Raw genomic sequence first — 25,091 nt, 5'->3', positions numbered from 1 at the left:
TTTTGATGGTGGTGCCTGATTTTCCCTGACTTAATTTTTAAGCCTAATTAACATTCCATTGACCAATAAAATTGCATCAATGTCCAAAAAGAGCACATTCAGTGGAAGATTTCAGTTATCGAGCAAAACCAAAAACTAGGGAAAGGTCAAAAACCTAAACCTTGACCTAATCCTAAAACATATCCCTTAGCACCTAACTGTATCACATGGTCCTCAAGTTATCCCTAACACTTAAACCATACCGGACTTTCTTGATGTGACTAAAGCATATTTGGCTCCAACCTTAAATTTAATCCTAACACTTAAAGTGGATCTTTATCTAAAAAAAAAAAAAAAAAAATCGCCAACAGGCAGGCTTTTATTGCAGAAGATATGTCTCTTCTGCAATAGAAGCTTCTTGCCTGCCTGCTCGCAAACTTCTTTGGAATGTACCAGGAGCCATGCATACATGTTCAGCATGCCTTGGTGCCAGAATGAACTTACTGTCATGCGTGTGTGCGTGAGTTATGTCATCCCGGGCAGGCCAACCAAGACAGCTAAATATACAAAACCCACAAGAAAGCCAGGCAAATATGTTGTGTTGAGGTTGTTAAAGGAACCCGCAGAAGCTGTATCACTGGAGTGGAAGTGAGTATTTCACTCCAGTGGCCCACCGGACAGAGGGTCAGAGAATCCTGCCATCAATCTCCAATGGGCGTATATTTCTTGGCTCATAGATCCTTGACCGTTCACCCGTTTAAGAAGAAGATGGAGGCTGTATATACTACTCTCTCCACCTGCCAGAGCTAATTTTTGGAACACAGATGCTTTTCCTGTGGAGGGGGTATTGTTGGTGGCAAATTTGAAACATGCAGCGTGTGATCTTAAGGCTAGGTGAGACTTAACTTGACAAAATAAGACTGGTAAGAGTGAGCTGTAAACTATGTAAATATCCCAACATTTTCTGTATACTGAACACTCTCCCTTCCAGATGGTTGTGACAGTATGGTACTTATTGTGTCCTCTGCTTGTGTCAGTATTGTACTTAATATGTTTCTGCGGACATTTCTGGCGGTGCCATTATGATATTCATTATGTTTATCTGAATATTTATGGGGTTATGACAGTACATAAGTTATGTTGTTTCTGCAGACATATATCTGCTTGTGACCGTGCTCATTTTGTTTCTAATATTGCAAGTGCTGGATTTTATTTATATGCTGTATTGATATGGAGGGGCACAAGGTTGCTGGCCTAGGGGAGAAAAAAGTATAAACTTTCCCCAGTAGCCAGCAGCACATATATAGAGCATGAGGAGGATGTTAGGAATTGTGCTGCAACTACTCCATTCGCAAACTCTCAATCCAAACTCTCAAACTCTCAATCCAAACTCACAATCCATGTTGTGTTGTAACCCCCCCTTCCTGTCGCCACATTTGACCAAGGCCAGGCAGGATAAATGATGTTTGCCACATTACAGGCATTAGGAGTGCCCTTTTGCTTTTCCCACCATGTTGTCAGTGCTGCTTGTTTAAAGTACCATAATCAACAGCAAGTAGTGTAAGCCCCTTATTTGGCCACGGTGCACACAGGGAAGCACTACCAGCTCCAATTGTGTGCTGCACCTTGCATCCTTTCAAGCTGCTGACAAATGTACCCGGTGTGCCACATCCCTACCTATTCTTGCATACACATGCTGTTGGGAAGGCAGGGAAGGCCTTCTGGGTGAAAAAAAGGCTGCTGCATATCTGCCATTGTGGTGTAGCACATGCCAAAGTTGTGAAAGGGGGCAGGCTCCACAAGCTGTAATGGGTGCAGTTGTAAATCCAGCTGGCATTATGGTGATTGGCGCAAGAGTGAATAGAAGGTTTTTTTTTCTTTTGCTCTGACAGCAAGGGCAGAGACCCCTACATGGTCAAGAAGGCTGCAGGAGATAGAAGGGTGGGATTGAGAAACTTGAGAAAGTGTACTTTTGCCCCTATGCTGAGTGGCCCTGTGCTGACTTTCATCCCCACTTGAAGAGCTGTATACTAAACCTCCTAAATCCCATATCAGACTTTAAGCCTTATCTCTTGAGGCCATAAATTTTGCAGCAGATGCAGATGGAGATCCATGGGGTGGAAAACTGACGAAGGAAAAGCAAGGAGGAATAGCAAGAGTGTGTGACTTTTGCTTCCAACTTGAATCATTCATTTGCTGCTCTCACCAAGCTTTGTGATAAGGAATGCACATGGCATCCAAATGACTGGAACATTTATCACAATGTACAGTAAGCAGAGACTGCAAGCCACTACAGTTTTGTTGACAGCAGGTGTGTTAAAAAGGCACTCCACTAGTCTTCAAGCTGCCTCTGACCCTGAACCACATCCTGCCTTTCTGAATGGTAAGGAGTAGAGAGCTGATCGGTTCACTGATGAAGTATAAATTTCAGGTTTTCACTCATCCTGTGAGTGGTCAGTGAAAGGAGAAGCAGCACACTGATGAGCTCATTTCTCTTTCACTTTGCAATTCCCTACTATCAGCATGCAGAGGGCACTGCAGCTCACCTGTAAGAAGCTGACGCCAAGTCATACCTAAGGACCTTAAACTGCTGGTTCTTAAGACAACCTTTATTGACATAATTGTGATTACATAGATACAGTGCCTTGCGAAGGTATTCGGCCCCCTTGAACTTTGCAACCTTTTGCCCCATTTCAGGCTTCAAACATAAGGGTATAAAACTGTAATTTTTTGTGAAGAATCAACAACAAGTGGGACACAATCATGAAGTGGAACGAAATTTATTGGATATTTCAAACTTTGTTAACAAATAAAAAACTGAAAAATTGGGCGTGCAAAATTATTCAGCCCCCTTAAGTTAATACTTTGTAGCGCCACCTTTTGCTGCGATTACAGCTGTAAGTCGCTTGGGGTATATCTCTATCAGTTTTGCACATCGAGAGACTGACATTTTTGCCCATTCCTCCTTGCAAAACAGCTCAAGCTCAGTGAGGTTGGATGGAGAGCTTTTTGAACAGCAGTTTTCAGTTCTTTCCACAGATTCTCGATTGGATTCAGATCTGGACTTTGACTTGGCCATTCTAACACCTGGATATATTTATTTGTGAACCATTCCATTGTAGATTTTGCTTTATGTTTTGGATCATTGTCTTGTTGGAAGACAAATCTCCGTCCCAGTCTCAGGTCTTTTGCAGACTCCATCAGGTTTTCTTACAGAATGGTCCTGTATTTGGCTCCATCCATCTTCCCATCAATTTTAACCATCTTCCCTGTCCCTGCTGAAGAAAAGCAGGCCCAAAACTTGATGCTGCCACCACCATGTTTGACAGTGGGGATGGTGTGTTCAGGGTGATGAGCTGTGTTGCTTTTACGCCAAACATAACGTTTTGCATTGTTGCCAAAAAAGTTTGATTTTGGTTTCATCTGACCAGAGCACCTTCTTCCACATGTTTGGTGTGTCTCCCAGGTGGCTTTTGGCAAACTTTAAATGACACTTTTTATGGATATCTTTAAGAAATGGCTTTCTTCTTGCCACTCTTCCATAAAGGCCAGATTTGTGCAGTATACGACTGATTGTTGTCCTATGGACAGAGTCTCCCACCTCAGCTGTAGATCTCTGCAGTTCATCCAGAGTGATCATGGGCCTCTTGGCTGCATCTCTGATCAGTCTTCTCCTTGTATGAGCTGAAAGTTTAGAGGGACGGCCAGGACTTCGTAAATTTGCAGTGGTCTCATTCTCCTTCCATTTCAATATTATCGCTTGCACAGTGCTCCTTGGGATGTTTATAGCTTGGGAAATCTTTTTGTATCCAAATCCAGCTTTAAACTTCTCCACAACAGTATCTCGGACCTGCCTGGTGTGTTCCTTGTTCTTCATGATGCTCTCTGTGCTTTAAACGGACCTCTGAGACTATCACAGTGCAGGTGCATTTATACGGAGACTTGATTACAGACAGGTGAATTCTATTTATCATCATTAGTCATTTAGGTCAACATTGAACTATCCAATACATTTCGTTCCACTTTATGATTGTGTCCCACTTGTTGTTGATTCTTCACAAAAAATTACAGTTTTATATCTTTATGTTTGAAGCCTGAAATGTGGCAAAAGGTTGCAAAGTTCAAGGGGGGCCGAATACTTTCGCAAGGCACTGTACATTTATTTGTGCATTTTATATTTGCCTGTAGTTCAGCTTTAAGAAACAAAGATGTTGAACCGGATATAATTCATCTGTCCCATGATATTTTACTTCACTGGAGTCCAGCCTGACATTTTGTCAGAAGAGAGGCAGATTATCAACTGTGACAATTTTAATCGCTTACTGGAGTTACTTTTTAATTAAATATTAAATAAAAATGGTTCGGACTAGTGAATGTTCAAGTGTTGCAATGTCCTTTTAGATATTATTTTAAAAATGTAACTTTTTTTATACCTTAGCTATATAAAAAAATATACAATTTTAAAATGATAAAATGTGTACTGTATTGTAAATATTATTCACAACTGCTCAGCTCACTTTCTTTTAATTGTTATCCCTCCCTATGCTAAAAATAAAACTCATTGTGCTCTTTGTTTCCTAATATTTGCATACATAAACATTAGTCACCTCTGTACAACTCACGTTGTTGCTGGTGTTTCATGTTATAAGGTGGTAAAAAAATAATATTGCCTTCTGTGGAATTTTTTTTAATGTTCTGAAACATTAGCTACTGCATGTATTAACTCATAAAACAGCACATTTATATCTTTTTTTTGTTGGTACAATGATGCAACGTTGACTTTATAGGCAATGATTGTGTCAACGCCTTCCTGCCCTTCTACCTATAGATTGCGTATTAGACCTGTCCTATAAACAAAGAAAATTTTTATTACCATTTTACTGCTTCTATTCCTCAATAATCTTCTAATAAAACACAAGTCACTCACAGTAAATAGCTGCTAACGAGTGTTAACAGCTAGGCCTGTTAAATTGTGAATAATGTTCAAGGTCAGCTTTAACTGTAGTACATATATTTTCAAGTCTTGTCAACTTCTTCTGAACTTTTGTTTTTCATATTTTTAATACTAACTGTCAAGGTTGTCATTTCTGAGTTATCAAGGAAATATGTCAGTTTCATATTGTTTTAAATTAGTACAATTCTACAGTGAAATAGTTTATAATAGTGAAATTCCACCTAAAGTTTTCCTTTAAACCCCCTAAATTACCCCTAAAGGCAATGAATGCACCGTCAGGCTCCTTCACCTACTTTTCATTACCTGTTTGCCCACTAAAGGACCTCCACAAACCAAGGAAACTCAGAAATGCAAATTTCAAATTTCACTGAGCATGTCATGGGTTTTTAAGCAGGAGCTAGCACCCCTTTTAGGGAAACTCCAACCCTGGATGGTTATGGTGGGTATAATTAGTCTATCCTATACAGTATATTCTTGAGCTGGAAGAGCCTGGGTAGAGGGTGATGGGAAAAGGTTGCTCTTAGTATACAGATATGTAAGCTGGTAGCCATACGAACATTGTCATTTGGGGCAGGCCCCCAGCAGGCTGTGGTGGAGAACCCACATATGGGGGACCTACAGTGAGGACTATGGAATGGTTGAGTGGCCATCTGAAGTTTATGTTGGTATGCACTGTGCAGACAGCAAGGAAGACCAGGCGAGACAGTGGAAGAAGCACCCAGGTCCTACTAGCCACAGCCAATCCTGAGTGAGTGAGGATGTGTGATATTCTTTATTTGTTTCATAAATGTTTTGTGGAAATAGACGCATAAGGAAACAAACCAACATGCCAGCAGTGACAATAAAGCATTACTTAGAAATGGATTAATAACATTGGATCCAAAGCAGAGAAAACATTTGTAATTCAGGTTGTCATTGGAGAAGAACCAACAGAGAATGTACAATAAAGAATATTAAATGGTATCTACTTAGTAGCCGATCTTCACGTACTTTTGGTATCAAAACCTTGTGTAGTTTCTATAGCAGCTACCACTACCATTGGAATCCAGAACTCACCCAAACACCACCAAAAAGTGCCCAATAATTGCAACCTAGATTTGTGCGACTACTGGTAGGAAAGGTAGGTTAGGGACAATTTAAAGGTAGTACCATGTAGTTGTTAACTTAGCAAGCCTGTCTGAAATATGAATTAACTCCTCCATTTCCTCTATTTTATTTATTCTTTGCAACCATTCCCACATTGTTGGAACATGTGTTGAGAGGCAATGGCAAGGAATGCATTGTCTGACTGAGCTGACCATAAACATTGCCAGAGATTTAGGATATGACCTTTTTGATATAGAGGTATGGTGTAGCAAATATTTTGCCAAGGTGTAATCTAGCACAGCAGTTGTGACCGTGGATATAGTGTCATGCACCTTCCTCCAGAAGGGTTGAAGTTTGGAGCACGCCCACCATATGTGAAGCACAATTCCTTTCTCCTCTCCACAACTCCAACATACATTAGGGACTGATAGAGAAAACTTGTGTAACAGTGAGGGGTTCTAAACCAATGTGAGTAGATTTTATAGCCAGTTTCCTGAGTGGAGATATTCAGTGAGCCCTTATGGATACAGGTGCAGACAGTTTCCCATTCCTCCTCGGTGAAGGTCTGGGCCAGGTGCTTTCCCCAGGTGATACATGAGGTGGATGGAAATACGTAGAATAGGTCAGGTAGAGCGGAATATAATGTAGAAATTACATGTTTTTGTGGATGCTTTCTAGTGCACAGTTCTAACACGGTGAGTGGTTTTATCCAGGACAGAATGGAGTCTTGAGTACACAAAAAGTGTTTAACATGTAGCTAAGTCCATGTTGGAAGTACTTGAGGCATCAAAGTAGCAATAATAGCCTCCAGGGGGAGTAATTTTCTGTGTCAAAAAAATGTAGGGCAAGGACCTCCTTATGGGGCCATATGGATTTCAGAAAGTTTGCCGGCATGCCAGGTTCAAAGACCAGGTTGAGGTGGAAGGGTGTTAAAGGGCGTACAAAAGAGGTGTCAGTGAAGGACAAGTGGGTTCCATGGTACATTATGAGTGAGGGACCTATCAATTGATTTTTTTTTAGCAGATTTGGGAACCTAATGGGGAGAAATCCATGGTAGAGGCAGGGTAAGTAGAGACTTTTCTTGAAAACCAAGTCTTTTGCTTTCTCATGCACATTCCAGTTCATCAATCAAGAAGGCAAACATACCCTGTAAAATCTTTGAATGTCTGGAAAGCCAATGCCCCCTGTATGCTTTGGTTAGGTGAAATGGAGAAATTTGATTCTCTGAAGCTTAGCTTGCCACAAAGAGTTCGAACATTTGCTTTTAAAGATAGAGAAAAAGATTGGAGGGAGTTGGATAGTGACCATCTGCATAACATAGAGTAATCTAGGAAAAATTGTCATGCCCTTCCAAACTATGAGACATTAAGGATAGCCCAGTTTGATTGGTCTCAATGTGCAGACTCCAGAATTACATGGTGATTTCCTCTGTAAAGCTCAGAAAAGTGTCTTGGAAATTGTATTCCTAGATAAGTAATAGATTCCAAACACCAGGCAAAAGTTTGTTTTGCAGAGGTACCACTTAATCTGGAAGAGACATGTTGAGCTCCTATGATTTGAAATAATGTATTTTTAGTAAAGAGATCCGTTGGAGGATTTGAGGTCCTGAAGAAGGTTAGGGAATGCGATGTGGGGTTCAGTCAGGAATAACAGATCATCATCTGTGGAAGCAGCCAGTTTTTATGTCCTATCATAGAGCGACACACCATGAATGTTTGAATTTGTGCAGTCTGTTTGAGGGGGATAGGGGACACCCCTGCCTGGTACCCTTGCGTAGCTGAAAGGCATCCGACAGGTGACCATTGACACGCACCCGTGTTGTCGGGCTCTAGTAGAGGGCTTGTAGGTGTGGAATTCTTTTTCTCAGGAGGCAAGCCTCAGTCCTGGAGAACGTGAGTGACCAAAAATTGCAGAATTTGTCCATCCTACAGGTGTGTGTGTACCCTATCTCATTTCTGGGAGGGAGGTTGGTGGGAGGGGCCCTTGGCCAACATGGTTTTTGTAGGCAGCGAATCAGGATGATGATAACAGGCTGTCCTGATCCTTTCTACCTCTCACACCTCCCAGTTTGACAATAAGAATGTCTATCATGTTACAGAATAACAAGAGAGCCGGGGAAGGCAGAGAAAGCATTGGGTTTTGGAGAACTAGAATGCCCATTAAGTTAAGGTAAACACAGAAACCCATTTAGGGGTTTAATTGAAGGAAAGGTTTACTTTAAACCCGGAAAATTAGACAGGCATGACCAGAGAAAAAATTATCCAGAATCATCAGTCAAGGCAATGTGTAGCTATGTAATACCTATGTATAAAGCTGGTGGAGGGGGTGACTTCATGACTGGGCCCTGAAGTAGTTGCTGTCTCCCTTTGATACATACCATGCACATACAGTACTTCAAGTTCTTTATATACCGCTTCATAAATGGAGCACTTGTGCTAAATATTTTTTTGACTGTTTGTGATAACAGAAGTTGGCCAAGGGTTGAAAATTGTGCAGCTGTTTCAATGGCCAAAACAACATTATGTTTGGAAGAGCTATGTGGCTCTAAGCCCAACAGTAGCTTCAGAGCAGCTTTCATTTTTCCTGGAGGAGCTGATCAATGGCATCCAGGAGAGCATATTTTTATGTGTTCTGTTGGCAAGCTGCTGAAGATATGACTCTTACCTATCAAGTTGGTACTAGATACATGACTCAGCTCTTCTTGCTTTATTTAAAAACAACAGGAACATAGAACAGGCAACTACATTAATCTCATACCATGTAATCTCACTAGAGAAAATAGACAATACATTAGTAATAACGCTGCCACCTACTGGCAGCACTAGTAATCACAGTAAATATATGAAAATAGTTGTTGCACCTATGTCTGCATACATTGCATGCTGACAATGTTAAAATGTCTATATGCATATATGAATAACAGAAAAACGCATTGTTAGATACTGTAGATTTCATTTCTTAGATATCTCAGAGCTTTGATAGATTATTTAATAAAACAGAGGTAATGGGGTTGGTTTACAAAAGGAGTATATTTTCACTTTTTGAAGCTTCAATCATTTCAATCACCAAAGATTTAGGTATGACATTCTTATATTTTTAAATCCCTTTGGACATTATTGGTTGTTCTTAGTGAACACTGGCTTACTTGGCTACGTGCATAACATACTCCTTTAGTATATCACTAGAGTTGAGCGAACACCTGGATGTCCGTGTTCGGCGGGTTCGGCCGAACTTGAAAAAAAAGTCCGGGTCCGTGTCCCGGCCTTTTTCCGAACTTTACCCGGACACCGAACCCCATTGAAGTCAATGGGGACCCGAACTTTCAGGCATTAAAATGGCTCTAAAACACCAATGGAAAGGGCTAGAGTGCTGCAAATGGCAGCAAAACGTAGTTAAGAGCATGGCAAGTGCTCTTAAAAAAAAATTCCCCTTTAACTTAATTTTTTAATAGCAGATTAGAACAGCAATCTGTAGTAAAATATAGCTGAACGCTGCTCACAACAGACTGATAAAAATAGATTTTTTTCTCCCTCCTCCTCCTCCTCCTCCTCAGTGGGCTCAAGTGAGGGCAAAAAGATTGTTCACTGCACCATCCCCCACACAGCAAAATTGATGTAGACTGTCCCTGCCTAACCTCTCCAGCCTGTCCCTAAAATGCTCGAAAAGATTGTTCACTGCACCACCCCCCACACAGCAAAATCGATGTAGACTGTCCCTGCCTAATCTCTCCAGCCTGTCCCTAAAATGCTCAAAAAGATTGTTCACTGCACCACCCCCCACACAGCAAAATCGATGTAGACTGTCCCTGCCTAATCTCTGCAGCCTGTCCCTAAAATGCTCAAATAACTTTCCCTGCCTACACTCCGACCTGTCCCTGCATTCTTTTCGGACACAATTTTTCACTGTCTGTCCCTAATCAGCAGCCAGCACGTATAATGTGTGCTCTCTCCCTAATACTACAGCAGAATGACGCAGCGCGCTGGGTCTCGAACTTATAAAGACATGGTCACATGCTTCAGATGGCCAATCACAGCTACTAATACATTAGTAGGCATGGCTGGGATGGCACACACCAGTTAAACGCTTGTTGATTGGCTGTTGAAAGCCCGCCGTTAAAAGCGCGCCATTACATACAAAACAGGAAATAAAATTACCGAACACGGATTTTAAACCCGAACATACAGTAAAGTTTTCGGGTCCGTGTTCGGGTAACAAAAATCCAATTATTCGGTACGAACCCGAATAATACAGTCCGTGTTCGCTCAACACTATATATCACCCCTAGGGGTCAGGTTACTGAAATAGTTAAACTTCTGACATGCTATCCCATAGCTCAAAGATCATAAACATTCTGGGACATTAAAGTGAACCTGTCACAAACATGAGCGATACTAACCAAATGTGATGAAAAATATATAGACACAAAAATGAACAGTAAGTCAAGAGATATAGTCAGGTGAGGTTACACGAAAATCTGAACCATAAAGGAGGAGGCTTTCAGCTCCACTAGCTGGCTGAATAAAAGGCTACATAATCTTCATTTGCCAAATTTCATGGAGGCATGGAGGCGATAAAAAAAAAAAAAAAGAAAGAAAAAAGAAGAAATGCTTGAAATATATCACTCTGTGTGTAATGCATCTATAAAATACATGTTTAACTTTTTTAATAAATTACTGAAATAAAATAACTTTTTGATGATATTCTAATTGTATGAGATGCACCTGTATATAGTCAGCATACTGAAATAGTATGTCAGAATTCTGACTTAAATCCAAAGCCCAATCTATTTTGTTTAAACTCTAAGATACTACATTAACTTTGTTGGCCCTAGGACTAATCTGTAATATCATAAGTTTTTGTTTTTGTTTGACCAAACGCTACATTTTTGCAATTAGCAATGATATGAATAAGTTACACAAGGAGAGACCTCACCAATTTACCAATCAATAGCATTCCAACAAATTATATATTTCCAATTTACAAACAGGTAATCAATTGTTATTGACCTCTAGGAGACAGGAAATTGACATGATTTAAAACAAATACAATATCTTGTTTTGCTTTAGAAATGAATGTCAATAACTTTATTAGATTTTTCTAATGGCTATGAATCAATCAGTGCAATGTTTTAAACAACAAAGATGACTAGCTAAAGATATAGGATTTTTTTTAGATTATTTTTTTTTTTAATATTTCACCAACAAAATGTGTCTTCTGTTCATTTGGAACAAAGCTCATAGTGTAAATCTGATGGGCATTAATGTAGATGTTCTCGGGAAGTGGCACAGTGTGTCATGGACACAATTACGAGGTGAGACAAAGCCAATTAAATCTGCATGAAAGCTAACTATGTTAAGTATATGTTAATTGGTATTTTTTATACTGACGAGTTCTAATATTACCTGGAACCACCCCTAAAATAACTGACAGACCCGCAAGGCTTCACTGCTGGTTTCTAGTGTTGAGCGAACACGGACTGTATTATTCGTGTTCGTACCGAATAATTGGATTTTTTGTACCCGAACACGGACACGGACACTTTACTGTATGTTCGGGTAAAAATCCGTGTTCGGTCGTTTTATTTCCGGGTTTTGCATGCTTTGGCGCTCTTTTCATGGCGGGCTTTCAACAGCCAATCAACAATCGTTTAACTGGTGTGCCTTAAGCCATCCCAGCCATGCCTGCAAATGTCTCAGTAGCTGTGATTGGCCGTCTGAAGCATGTGATCAAGTCTTTATAAGTTCCAGGCAGCCGCAGCGTCTTCATTCTGCTGCTTAGATCAGGGACAGAGCACACATCAACGTGCTGGCTGCTGATTAGGGAAAGACAGGCAGGAAAAAACCATTTGTGTCCGGATAGAATTGAGGGACAGGTCGGAGTGTTTAGGCAGGGCGAGTTGTAGGCATTTTAGGGAATTATAGGGTCATTGTCTTCTACAAACTACAAACGATATTGCTGTGTGGGGGGTGGGGTCTGCACTCAATCCTGATCTACGATCTCTTCTCAATCCTGTTAGGGAGAGGCTGCTGCTGAATTTTAGGGTCAGAGTGTTCTACAAACTACAATCGATATTGCTGTGTGGGGTCTGCACTTAGTCCCGATCTACGATCTCTTCTCAATCCTGTTAGGGAGAGGCTGCTGCTGCTGAATTTTAGGGAAACTGTGTTCTACAAACTACAATCGATATTGCTGTGTGGTGTGGGATAGGAGATAGGCAGGTGTCAGTGATCCACATCTATTTTTCTGTGTGTGAGCTGCAGTGAACACAATCTTTTTGGGCTGCAGTGAACACAACCTTTTTGGGGTGCAGTGAACAACGTCCTTTTTGGGGTGCAGTGAACAAAATCTTTTTGGGGTGCAGTGAACAAAATCCTTTTTGGGGTGCAGTGAACAACATCCTTTTTGGGGTGCAGTGAACACAATCTTTTTGGGGTGCAGTGAACAAAATCCTTTGTGGGGTGCAGTGAACACAATCTTTGTGGGGTGCAGTGAACACAATCTTTTTGGGGTGCAGTGAACAACATCCTTTTTGGGGTGCAGTGAACAAAATCCTTTTTGGGGTGCAGTGAACACAATCTTTTTGGGGTGCAGTGAACAAAATCCTTTGTGGGGTGCAGTGAACACAATCTTTGTGGGGTGCAGTGAACAAAATCCTTTTTGGGGTGCAGTGAACAACATCCTTTTTGGGGTGCAGTGAACAAAATCCTTTTTGGGGTGCAGTGAACAACATCCTTTTTGGGGTGCAGTGAACAAAATCCTTTTAGGGTGCAGTGAACACAATCTTTGTGGGGTACAGTGAACAGAATCTTTGTGGGGTGCAGTGAACACAATCTTTGGGGGGTACAGTGAACACAATCTTTTTGGGGTGCAGTGAACAAAATCCTTTGTGGGGTGCAGTGAACACAATCTTTGTGGGGTGCAGTGAACACAATCTTTTTGGGGTGCAGTGAACAAAATCCTTTGTGGGGTGCAGTGAACACAATCTTTGTGGGGTGCAGTGAACACAATCTTTTTGGGGTGCAGTGAACAAAATCCTTTTTGGGGTGCAGTGAACACAATCTTTGTGGGGTGCAGTGAACACAATCTTTTTGGGGTGGAGTGAACAAAATCCTTTTTGGGGTGCAGTGAACAACATCCTTTTTGGGGTGCAGTGAACAAAATCCTTTTTTTTGGGGTGCAGTGAACACAATCTTTTTGGGGTGCAGTGAACAAAATCCTTTGTGGGGTGCAGTGAACACAATCTTTGTGGGGTGCAGTGAACACAATCTTTTTGGGGTGCAGTGAACAAAATCTTTTTTGGGGTGCAGTGAACAACATCCTTTTTGGGGTGCAGTGAACAAAATCCTTTTTGGGGTGCAGTGAACACAATCTTTTTGGGGTGCAGTGAACAAAATCCTTTGTGGGGTGCAGTGAACACAATCTTTGGGGGTACAGTGAACACAATCTTTTTGGGGTGCAGTGAACAAAATCCTTTGTGGGGTGCAGTGAACACAATCTTTGTGGGGTGCAGTGAACACAATCTTTTTGGGGTGCAGTGAACAAAATCCTTTTTGGGGTGCAGTGAACAACATCCTTTTTGGGGTGCAGTGAACACAATCTTTTTGGGGTGCAGTGAACAAAATCCTTTGTGGGGTGCAGTGAACACAATCTTTGTGGGGTGCAGTGAACACAATCTTTTTGGGGTGCAGTGAACAAAATCCTTTGTGGGGTGCAGTGAACACAATCTTTGTGGGGTACAGTGAACAGAATCTTTGTGGGGTGCAGTGAACACAATCTTTGGGGGGTACAGTGAACACAATCTTTTTGGGGTGCAGTGAACAAAATCCTTTGTGGGGTGCAGTGAACACAATCTTTGGGGGGTACAGTGAACACAATCTTTTTGGGGTGCAGTGAACAAAATCCTTTGTGGGGTGCAGTGAACACAATCTTTGTGGGGTGCAGTGAACACAATCTTTTTGGGGTGCAGTGAACAAAATCCTTTTTGGGGTGCAGTGAACAACATCCTTTTTGGGGTGCAGTGAACACAATCTTTTTGGGGTGCAGTGAACAAAATCCTTTGTGGGGTGCAGTGAACACAATCTTTGTGGGGTACAGTGAACAGAATCTTTGTGGGGTGCAGTGAACACAATCTTTGGGGGGTACAGTGAACACAATCTTTTTGGGGTGCAGTGAACAAAATCCTTTGTGGGGTGCAGTGAACACAATCTTTGGGGGGTACAGTGAACACAATCTTTTTGGGGTGCAGTGAACAAAATCCTTTGTGGGGTGCAGTGAACACAATCTTTGTGGGGTGCAGTGAACACAATCTTTTTGGGGTGCAGTGAACAAAATCCTTTTTGGGGTGCAGTGAACAACATCCTTTTTGGGGTGCAGTGAACACAATCTTTTTGGGGTGCAGTGAACAAAATCCTTTGTGGGGTGCAGTGAACACAATCTTTGTGGGGTACAGTGAACAGAATCTTTGTGGGGTGCAGTGATCACAATCTTTGGGGGGTACAGTGAACACAATCTTTTTGGGGTGCAGTGAACAAAATCCTTTGTGGGGTGCAGTGAACACAATCTTTGGGGGGTACAGTGAACACAATCTTTTTGGGGTGCAGTGAACACAATCCTTTGTGGGGTGCAGTGAACACAATCTTTGTGGGGTGCAGTGAACACAATCTTTTTGGGGTGCAGTGAACAAAATCCTTTTTGGAGTGCAGTGAACACAATCTTTTTGGGGTGCAGTGAACAAAATCCTTTGTGGGGTGCAGTGAACACAATCTTTGTGGGGTACAGGGAACAGAATCTTTGTGGGGTGCAGTGAACACAATCTTTGGGGGGTACAGTGAACACAATCTTTTTGGGGTGCAGTGAACAAAATCCTTTTAGGGTGCAGTGAACACAATCTTTGTGGGGTGCAGTGAACACAATCTTTTTGGGGTGCAGTGAACAAAATCCTTTTTGGGGTGCAGTGAACAACGTCCTTTTTGGAGTGCAGTGAACACAATCTTTTTGGGGTGCAGTGAACAAAATCCTTTGTGGGGTGCAGTGAACACAATCTTTGTGGGGTGCAGTGAACACAATCTTTTTGGGGTGCAGTGAACAAAATCCTTTGTGGGGTGCAGTGAACACAATCTTTGTGGGGTGCAGTGAACAAAATCCTTTGTGGGGTGCAGTGAACACAATCTTTTTGGGGTGCAGTGAACAAAATCCTTTGTGGGGTGCAGTGAACACAATCTTTGGGGGGTACAGTGAACACAATCTTTTTGGGGTGCAGTGAACAAAATCCTTTGTGGGGTGCAGTGAACACAATCTTTGTGGGGTACAGTGAACAGAATCTTTGTGGGGTGCAGTGAACACAATCTTTGGGGGGTACAGTGAACACAATCTTTTTGGGGTGCAGTGAACAAAATCCTTCGTGGGGTGCAGTGAACACAATCTTTGGGGGGTACAGTGAACACAATCTTTTTGGGGTGCAGTGAACAAAATCCTTTGTGGGGTGCAGTGAACACAATCTTTGTGGGGTGCAGTGAACACAATCTTTTTGGGGTGCAGTGAACAAAATCCTTTTTGGGGTGCAGTGAACAACGTCCTTTTTGGAGTGCAGTGAACACAATCTTTTTGGGGTGCAGTGAACAAAATCCTTTGTGGGGTGCAGTGAACACAATCTTTGTGGGGTGCAGTGAACACAATCTTTTTGGGGTGCAGTGAACAAAATCCTTTGTGGGGTGCAGTGAACACAATCTTTGTGGGGTACAGTGAACAGAATATTTGTGGGGTGCAGTGAACACAATCTTTGGGGGGTACAGTGAACACAATCTTTTTGGGGTGCAGTGAACAAAATCCTTTGTGGGGTGCAGTGAACACAATCTTTGGGGGGTACAGTGAACACAATCTTTTTGGGGTGCAGTGAACAAAATCCTTTGTGGGGTGCAGTGAACACAATCTTTTTGGGGTGCAGTGAACAAAATCCTTTTAGGGTGCAGTGAACACAATCTTTGTGGGGTGCAGTGAACAAAATCCTTTTTGAGGTGCAGTGAACACAATCTTTGTGGGGTGCAGTGAACACAATCTTTGTGGGGTACAGTGAACACAATCTCATACTTCTGAAGATTTGAGGGTGCTGCCTGTTCCATACTCCTCCTCCTACTGCTCAACCATCCTTTTAGGGGTACAAACAATAGTAATTGGGGCCTAGTGTGGTGGTGTACGTGTGAGATACATACACTTTCTTTTTGATCATATTTTCTATTCCGCTATTCAATTAAAACCTTTGGGGATCAATTAAATTGCGTGATAGTCTGTGTCGGTACGTGTGAGATCCACCTTTCCAAGTTTTTGGGGTTCATCTCATACTTCTGAAGATTTGAGGGTGCTGCCTGTTCCATACTCCTCCTCCTACTGCTCAACCATCCTTTTAGGGGTACAAACAATAGTAATTGGGGCCTAGTGTGGTGGTGTACGTGTGAGATACATACACTTTCTTTTTGATCATATTTTCTATTCCGCTATTCAATTAAATCCTTTGGGGATCAATTAAATTGCGTGATAGTCTGTGTCGGTACGTGTGAGATCCACCTTTCCAAGTTTTTGGGGTTCATCTCATACTTCTGAAGATTTGAGGGTGCTGCCTGTTCCATACTCCTCCTCCTACTGCTCAACCATCCTTTTAGGGGTACAAACAATAGTAATTGGGGCCTAGTGTGGTGGTGTACGTGTGAGATACATACACTTTCTTTTTGGTCATATTTTCTATTCCGCTATTCAATTAAAACCTTTGGGGATCAATTAAATTGCGTGATAGTCTGTGTCGGTACGTGTGAGATCCACCTTTCCAAGTTTTTGGGGTTCATCTCATACTTCTGAAGATTTGAGGGTGCTGCCTGTTCCATACTCCTCCTCCTACTGCTCAACCATCCTTTTAGGGGTACAAACAATAGTAATTGGGGCCTAGTGTGGTGGTGTACGTGTGAGATACATACACTTTCTTTTTGATCATATTTTCTATTCCACTATTCAATTAAATCCTTTGGGGATCAATTAAATTGCGTGATAGTCTGTGTCGGTACGTGTGAGATCCACCTTTCCAAGTTTTTGGGGTTCATCTCATACTTCTGAAGATTTGAGGGTGCTGCCTGTTCCATACTCCTCCTCCTACTGCTCAACCATCCTTTTAGGGGTACAAACAATAGTAATTGGGGCCTAGTGTGGTGGTGTACGTGCGAGATACATACACTTTTTTTGATCATATTTCCTATTCCGCTATTCAATAAAAACCTTTGAGGATCAATTGAATTGTGGGATAGTCTGTGTCGGTACGTGTGAGATCCACCTTTCCAAGTTTTTGAGGTTCATCTCATACTTCTGAAGATTTGAGGGTGCTGTCTGTTCCATACTCCTCCTTTTCCTCATCCATCCTTTTAGGGGTAGAAACAATAGTAATTGGGGCCTAGTGTGGTTTTGTACGTGCGAGATACATACACTTTTTTGGATCATATTTCCTATTCCGCTATTCAATAAAAACCTTTCTAGGGCAAGATCCTAAATTACAGAAATATGAGGAGACCGTCAAATAAGGGCCGTGGCCTGGGTCGTGGTGCTGCTGGTAGAGCTCCTGTTGCAAGGAGAGGACGTGGTCGATCTGTGACAGCTACACGCACAAGTGAAACACCTTCCTCAAGTGTGAGTAGGCGACAGAACCTGCATCAGTGTTTGGTAGGGCATCATACGCCCCTAGAAGTGATGAGGCCAGAACAAGTGGAGGCGATAGTAGATTGGTTTGCTGCTGACAGTGCCTCCAGTTCCTTCACATTGTCTCCCACCCAGTCTACTGCAGAAAGGTCACAGTTGGCACCTGCAGCCGATGTCCAACCGTCTTTCACCTCACCCCCTTGCAAATCAGGCAAGCAGTCTGAGCCCCAAGCCATACAGCAGTCTCTTCTTCTTTTTGATGACTCTGTCAGCAGGGTTTCCCAGGGCCATCCACCTAGCCCTGCCCCAGAAGTGGAAGAGATTGAGTGCAGCGATGCCCAACCACTTATTTCTCAAGATGAGTACATGCAAGGATCATCGCAGCACGTCTCCGATGATGACGAAACGCAGGTGCCAACTGCTGCGGCGTTCAGCATTGTGGAGACCGACAAGGAGGGCAGGGGTGAAGACTGGGTGGAAGATGATGTGGAGGACGATGAGGTCCTCGACCCCACATGGAATGAACGTCATGCAGGTGACCTGAGTAGTTTGGAGGAAGAGGCGGTGGTCGCACAGAGCCACCAGCACAGCAGAAGAGGGAGCAGGGTGCAGAAGCGGAGCGGCCGTGCCCTAGACACTACGCCCGCTACTGACCAACGCAGCAAGGGAACGAGCGCACCAAAGTCAGCTCAAAGGAGTTCTCTAGCGTGGAAGTTCTTTAGAAAATGTGCTGATGACAGGACACGAGTGGTTTGCACCCTGTGCAATCAGAGCTTGAAGCGAGGCATAAACCTTCTCAACCTGAGCACAACCTGCATGATCAGGCATCTAAGTGCAAAGCACGAGCTGCAGTGGAGTACACACCTTCAAAACCAAGAAACGTCTCTGGCTCATCCTGCTTCCTCTTCTGCTGCAGTCTCGGCCGCTCCAGCCACATCTGTAGTGATACCGGCACCTGCCACCCCGCAAACAGACGATCTGTCAGCAACACCACCACCTGGGTCACCAACAACCATCTCCACAATGTCCCGTGGAAGCGTTCAGCTTTCCATCTCCCAAACACTTGAGAGGAAGAGGAAGTACCCCCCTACCCACCCGCGATCCCTGGCCCTGAATGCCAGCATTTCAAAATTATTGGCCTTTGAAATGCTGTCATTCCGTCTGGTGGAGACGCACAGTTTTAAAAACCTTATGTCGGTGGCTGTCCCACAGTACGTCGTGCCCAGCCGCCACTACTTTTCCAGGCAAGCCATCCCTTCCCTGCACAACCAAGTGGGGGAAAAAATCAGGTGTGCACTGCGCAACGCCATCTGTGCCAAGGTCCACCTAACTACGATACGTGGACCAGTAAGCACGGTCAGGGGCGTTATATCTCCCTAACGGCACACTGGGTAAATGCAGTGGCGGATGGGCCTGAGGCGGATAGCAATTTGGCGCATGTCCTTCCACCACCGAGGATTGCAGGGCGCTTCAGTTTGCCTCCTGTTCCTAACTCCTCCTACTCCGCTTCCTCATCCTCTACCGCCTCCTCATCCGGACAGCGTAACACCTTCACCACCAACTTCAGCACGGCCAGGGGTAAACGACAGCAGGCAGTTTTACAACTTGCCTGTTTGGGGGACAAACCACACACCGCGCAGGAGTTGTGGAGGAGCATGGAACAGCAGACAAATGAGTGGTTGCTGCCAGCGAGCCTCAAGCCCGGCCTGGTGGTGTGCGATAACGGGAGAAATCTCATAGCAGCTCTGGGCCTAGCCGGTTTGACGCACATCCCTTGCCTGGCGCATGTGCTGAATTTGGTGGTGCAGAGGTTCCTTAAAAACTACCCCGATATGTCAGAGCTGCTGCAGAAAGTGCAGGCCGTTTGTGCGCACTTTCGGCGTTCTCACCCTGCTGCTGCTCGCCTGGCAGCGCTGCAGCGTAACTTCGGCCTTCCCGCTCACCGCCTCATATGTGACGTGCCCACAAGGCACATGCTGGAAAGACTGTGCGAGCAGCAGCAGGCCATAGTGGAGTTTCAGCTGCAGCACGCACGCGTGAGTCGCTCTGCGGAACAGCACCACTTCACCACCAATAACTGGGCCTCCATGCGAGACCTGTGTGCCTTGTTGCGCTGTTTTGAGTACTCCACCAACATGGCCAGTGGCAATGACGCCGTTCTCAGCTTAACTATCCCACTTCTATGCCTCCTTGAAAAAACAATTCGGGCGATGATGGAAGAGAATGTGGCACAGGATGAGGAGGAGGAGGAGGATGAAGAGGTAACATTTCCAAGGCTTTCAGGGCAGTCATTCGCAAGGGGCTCCGAGGGTGGGTTCCTGCACACACAAACGCCAGGGACACAATTGTCCAGCAGGGGCACAGTTCTGGAGGATGAGGAGGAGGAGGAGGAGCTGGAGGAGGAGATGGAACCATGTTCACAGCAGGGTGGCACCCAGGCCAGCTCATGGCCATCACTGGTGCGTGGCTGGGGGGATACAGAGGACACGGACGATACACCTCCCACAGAGGACAGCCTTTCGTTGCCTCTGGGCAGCCTGGCACACATGAGCGATTACATGCTGCAGTGTCTCCACAACGACCGCCGAGTTGCCCACATTCTAACTTGTGCTGATTACTGGGTGGCCACGCTGCTGGATCCCCGTTACAAGGACAACGTACCGTCCTTAATTCACTCACTGGAGCGCGATCGCAAGATGCGCGAGTACAAGCGCACGCTGGTAGACGCCATGCTGCTGGCATTCCCATCTGACAGCGGGGCCGCAGTGGAAGCACAAGGCAGAGGAGGAGGAGGAGGAGGTCGCCAACGCAACCAGGGCACCGCCAGCACCTCAGAAGGCAGGGTTAGCATGGCCGAAATGTGGAAAAGCTTTGTTAGCACGCCACAACAAACAGCAGCACCAGCAGCTCAGATGGAACGTCTTAGCAGGAGGCAGCATTTTACCAACATGGTGGAGCAGTATGTGTGCACACGCCTACATGTAGTGAATGAGGGGTCTGCCCCCTTCAACTTCTGGGTCTCCAAATTGGGCACATGGCCTGAGCTTGCCCTTTACGCCTTGGAGGTGCTGGCGTGCCCTGCAGCCAGTGTATTATCTGAACGGGTATTTAGCACGGCTGGGGGCGTTATAACAGACAAGCGCAGCCGCCTGTCCAGAGACAATGTGGACAAGCTCACGTTCATTAAAATGAACCAGGCATGGATCCCACGGGACTTTTCCGTACCCTGTGCAGAATAGCAATGGATACCGACCTTACCCACCCATTGTTCCATTTTTGCTCTTTCTCACTCTTTTGGGGTGTACCCTCATTTAAAATTTGTGAAAAGAAGCAGTGTTGGCTACCTCGTCCTCCTCCTCAGGGCCAGATTAACGTAGGGGCTATTGGAGCTGCAGCTCCAGGCCCCTACCTTTTATATAGGCCCCGGGTTGGCCATATTCACTGTTACCGCTCTTCTGTCACTTGTAAACACAGAAGTCTGGCTTCTATGCTCGCTTCCCCAGGCAGCACCCTCAGAACCTCCCCACACAGCGTGAAGGCCGGACAAGGAGGGACAGTTGCCGATGCATGGATGTGTTTATGGGCTTCAGAGACAGCATCCCATGTTGAATTAGGCATGCATGGCTGCACCCTTCCTCCTCTGGGTGCATGGCAAGGCACGGTCCTTAAGGCCCTTCAAAATCCTCAGCACCAAGCCCATGATGCTCTTAATCCGGCCCTGGTCCTCCTCCACCGCCGCTTCCACCTACACCACCCATAGGTGTGCGCAGCCTATTGCATTAAGGTGTGCACCCCAAAGTTGAAATACACATGCATGTGTTTGCCAGCAGGGAGAGTAATGTATCGGGGCCATGTACCTGTAGGCAAAGAGAAATAGAGCAGAGCAGGTCCGAGGGAGATCTTTCCCATCTCCTCACTGGCAATGCTATGTGCCCTAGGTGATTAGGGTGTGCCCAGGCACACCCGGCACACCCTGTGCGCATGCCTATGTCACCGCCACATCCACCACCACCTCAACCTCCCTCCTACTCCATATGGGCCTCGTCCTTCAGAGATGAAGAAGAACATTGTTTTATTTTTCTGTTTTTTTTTGTTGTTTTAAGTTATTTCCCTATCCACATTTGTTTGCAGAGCACTTGCCATGCTCTTAATTACGTTTTGCTGCCATTTGCAGCACTCTAGCCCTTTCCTTTGGTGTTTTAGAGCCATTTTAGTGCCTTAAAGTTCGGGTCCCCATTGACTTCAATGGGGTTCGGTGTCCGGGAAAAGTTCGGTAAAAGTCCGGGACACGGACCCGGACTTTTTTTTAAAGTTCGGCCGAACCCGTCGAACACGGACATCTAGGTGTCCGCTCAACCTCTACTCAATCCCTCACAAGAAATGGCAGTGGCAGCACTCGAGAGCCGATTGAAAAATAAGCGGTGGTGCTGACATTGCGGGATCCCTGGACAGGTAAGTGTCCTAATAAAAAAAGTCAGCAGCTACAGTATTTGTTGCTGCTGACTTTTAATTTTTTTGGTGTGGGGGGGCTGAAGCTCCGCTTTAAGCAACATACACTGAATTGCATACAGTATACTGACAATTTTGGACATACAAACATACTTTGACTGATTGATATATGCAGAGGTGTAGCTTGAAGCTTGTGGGCCCCGATGCAAAGGTTGACCTGGTGCCCCCCAATTATCACTTGCAGTTTTACTCTGAGCTGCCAGGTGAAAACAGTGGCCTTATATTTTTAAAGAGGAAACTCAGAGTTCCCAGCCTGGACCATGTCTGAGGAGGGCAGGTCCTTTTTTCCTTTTTACTTCCAAATTCACATAAAAGCCCACCACTTTCAACCCACAGCTCAGAGTGTGGCCTGCCTGCCCCCACCTTGTGTGCATGTGCACGGTTTAGCAAGGCTGAGTAGGGCGGGGAGGGGCTGTGCTTTTGGGGGCTGAACAGAGAAGGTGTAGGTGGAACTGGAAACTTAATGGGGCCCAAGATCTTTGCAGAATGACAATGCAACTGCTTTTCCCAAGTGACACATTGTAAAACCTTATGTGACAGGAAGGCTACACCCCCTGGGGCATGGGCAGGATCGCCACTGGGATCCCTGAAAACCTTCAGGCTCCTCCCATGGTAGATGGTGTCAGTAGTTTTTTTTAATTTAAAGGAGTTGTAAAGTCTCAAGGTTTTTCACACCCTGTCCCCCAGACCCCCCATTATTCTTACCTAAACCCGAACATTCAAGCAACGAGCAATAGCCCAGTGGCTCCAGCCACTGCCTCATTGGATAGATTAATAGCAGCAGGAGCTAATAGCTCCCACTGCTGTCAATCAAATCCAGTGACATGGGAGCAGGGGGAGTGGAGCCAAGTCGTGCTGTCTGTATAAATGGACACAGGAGGGGGACTCGTGGGCACGCCTGCGCAGGTGCCCTCATGGAAAGCAGCTCTCCGTGGGGGCACCCAATGAAGAGGAGGAGCCAGGAGCGCCACTGGGGCACCCCAGAAAAGGAAGATCAGGGCTGCTCTGTGCAAAACCCTTGCAAAGAGAAGGTAAGTATAACATGTTTGTTTTTTTTAAAAAATAAAAAAAAACCTTTACATTTACTTTTTTCTGTTATTTTTTACAATTACATTTTTTAGTTATTTTTATTAATTTTTTTAACATCCCTGTTGGGGGGCTTTGCTGAAATATCAGGGGTCTTAACAGATGCCTGATGTCTCACTTTTGAGACAGAGAAAGGAATTGAGGACACAGATTCTTCAATTCTTTTCTCTCCAGCCTCATCTGCACTGAAGATGAATAAACAGGGGTCTCTGTACAGAGACTCCTATTCATTCATAAACTGAAGTATAGTAAAAAGTGTTTATTATGCTTCAGTTATAAATGAACACAGTGAGTGGTCAGTAGTACCGATCACTCACTCAATCCATGCAGAAAAGGAAGGGGCCAGTAAATGATATGTTTACCGTCCCTTTTCCCTGTTTTCCATCCTGAAGATTTCCTGAAGCAGATGGCGGGAGAGGAGAGGAGGGAAGCTGGCAGTGCTGCAGGGGGGGGGGGGGGGCTACAAGGAGGCCTGGGCAGCACAGGGTATCTGATAGCTTGATGTCAATTGCAAGTATAGATGCCCAAAAAGGCTCTTCATACAGAAGCTAATTGCCATGGGAGGGGGAAGAGGAGAAGCAGCTTTCAATAATAATGTATATAATTTATAAAATCAATATAATAATATATAGATTAAGGGCTCCAACTTATATATGTGCTCCAACTTTGTAGACTCTCCTGCCCCCGCCCCCCGTATGCTAACAGTCTTGTGCAGTGGACTGTTCTTAATGTTATCACGCCCATAGACCGTGTCCATGCAGAAAAGGAAGGGGCCAGTAAATTATATGTTTACCGTCCCGTTTTCCCTACTTTCTATCCTGAAGATCTCCTTCAGCAGATGGTGGGAGAGGAGAGAAGGGAATCCGGCAGCACTACGGGGGGGGGGGCATACAGGAAGGCCTGGGCAGCCGGGGGGATCTGATAGCTTACAGAAAGGGGTGATCAGCAGCTGGAGGGGGGGATGTCAATTGCAAGTATAGATGCCCAAAAAGGCTCTTCGTGCAGAAGCCAAATGCCATGGGAGGGGGAGGAGGAGAAGCAGCTTTCATTAATGTATATATTTTATACAATCAATATAATAATAGATAGATTAAGGGCTCCATCTTATATATGTGCTCCAACTTTGGAGACTCTCAAAATCTATAGAGTTAGGACTGCAGTACCCATCAAAAACCATGCTGGGGGGAGGCCTGCGCTCTGCCCTTGTCTTCAACCCGCACTCAGTAGCTCAGCGACAGGGACTTTTTACTTCTCTTCACCAGGAATCCTTTAGGAATGTCTGTAGGAGATGAGATGCAACTTTTTACAGGGCATCAGAACGGCCCAAGGGGCAATTGCCCCCTGGCCCAGTCCTCCCATGCTACTTATGCTCCGAGCAAAAGACTGGTCCCTGCCGCTCCTGCCCCCCCCCCGCATGCCTGTGCAGTGGACTGTTCTTAATGTTATCACGCCCATAAAACGTGTCCATGCAGAAAAGGAAGGGGCAAGTAAATGATATATTTACCCTTTTCCCTGCTTTCCATCCTGAAGATCTCCTGCAGCAGATCTGGAGAGGAGAGGAGGGAAGCTGGCAGCACTGCAGGGGGGGGGGCATACAGGGAGGTCTGGGCAGCAGGGGGGATCTGATAGCTTACAGCAGGCATGTCCAACCTGCGGCCCGGGGGCCACATGTGGCCCGGAACCCCAGGCAATGCGGCCCACTGCCCCCTGACAATTTTTTTTTTGCTAGGGAGGAAGGAAGTCGGGTCTGGGGCATGGCCACAGTGGCTTCCAACTAACACTAGGCAGAGGTTGCCTTGGAGGG

This window comes from Pelophylax lessonae (assembly GCF_965119305.1).
Source record: "Pelophylax lessonae genome assembly, chromosome: 6".
NCBI lineage: Eukaryota > Metazoa > Chordata > Amphibia > Anura > Ranidae > Pelophylax > Pelophylax lessonae.
The sequence above is the reverse complement of the archived record's forward strand: the minus strand, read 5'-3'. Positions refer to the sequence as shown.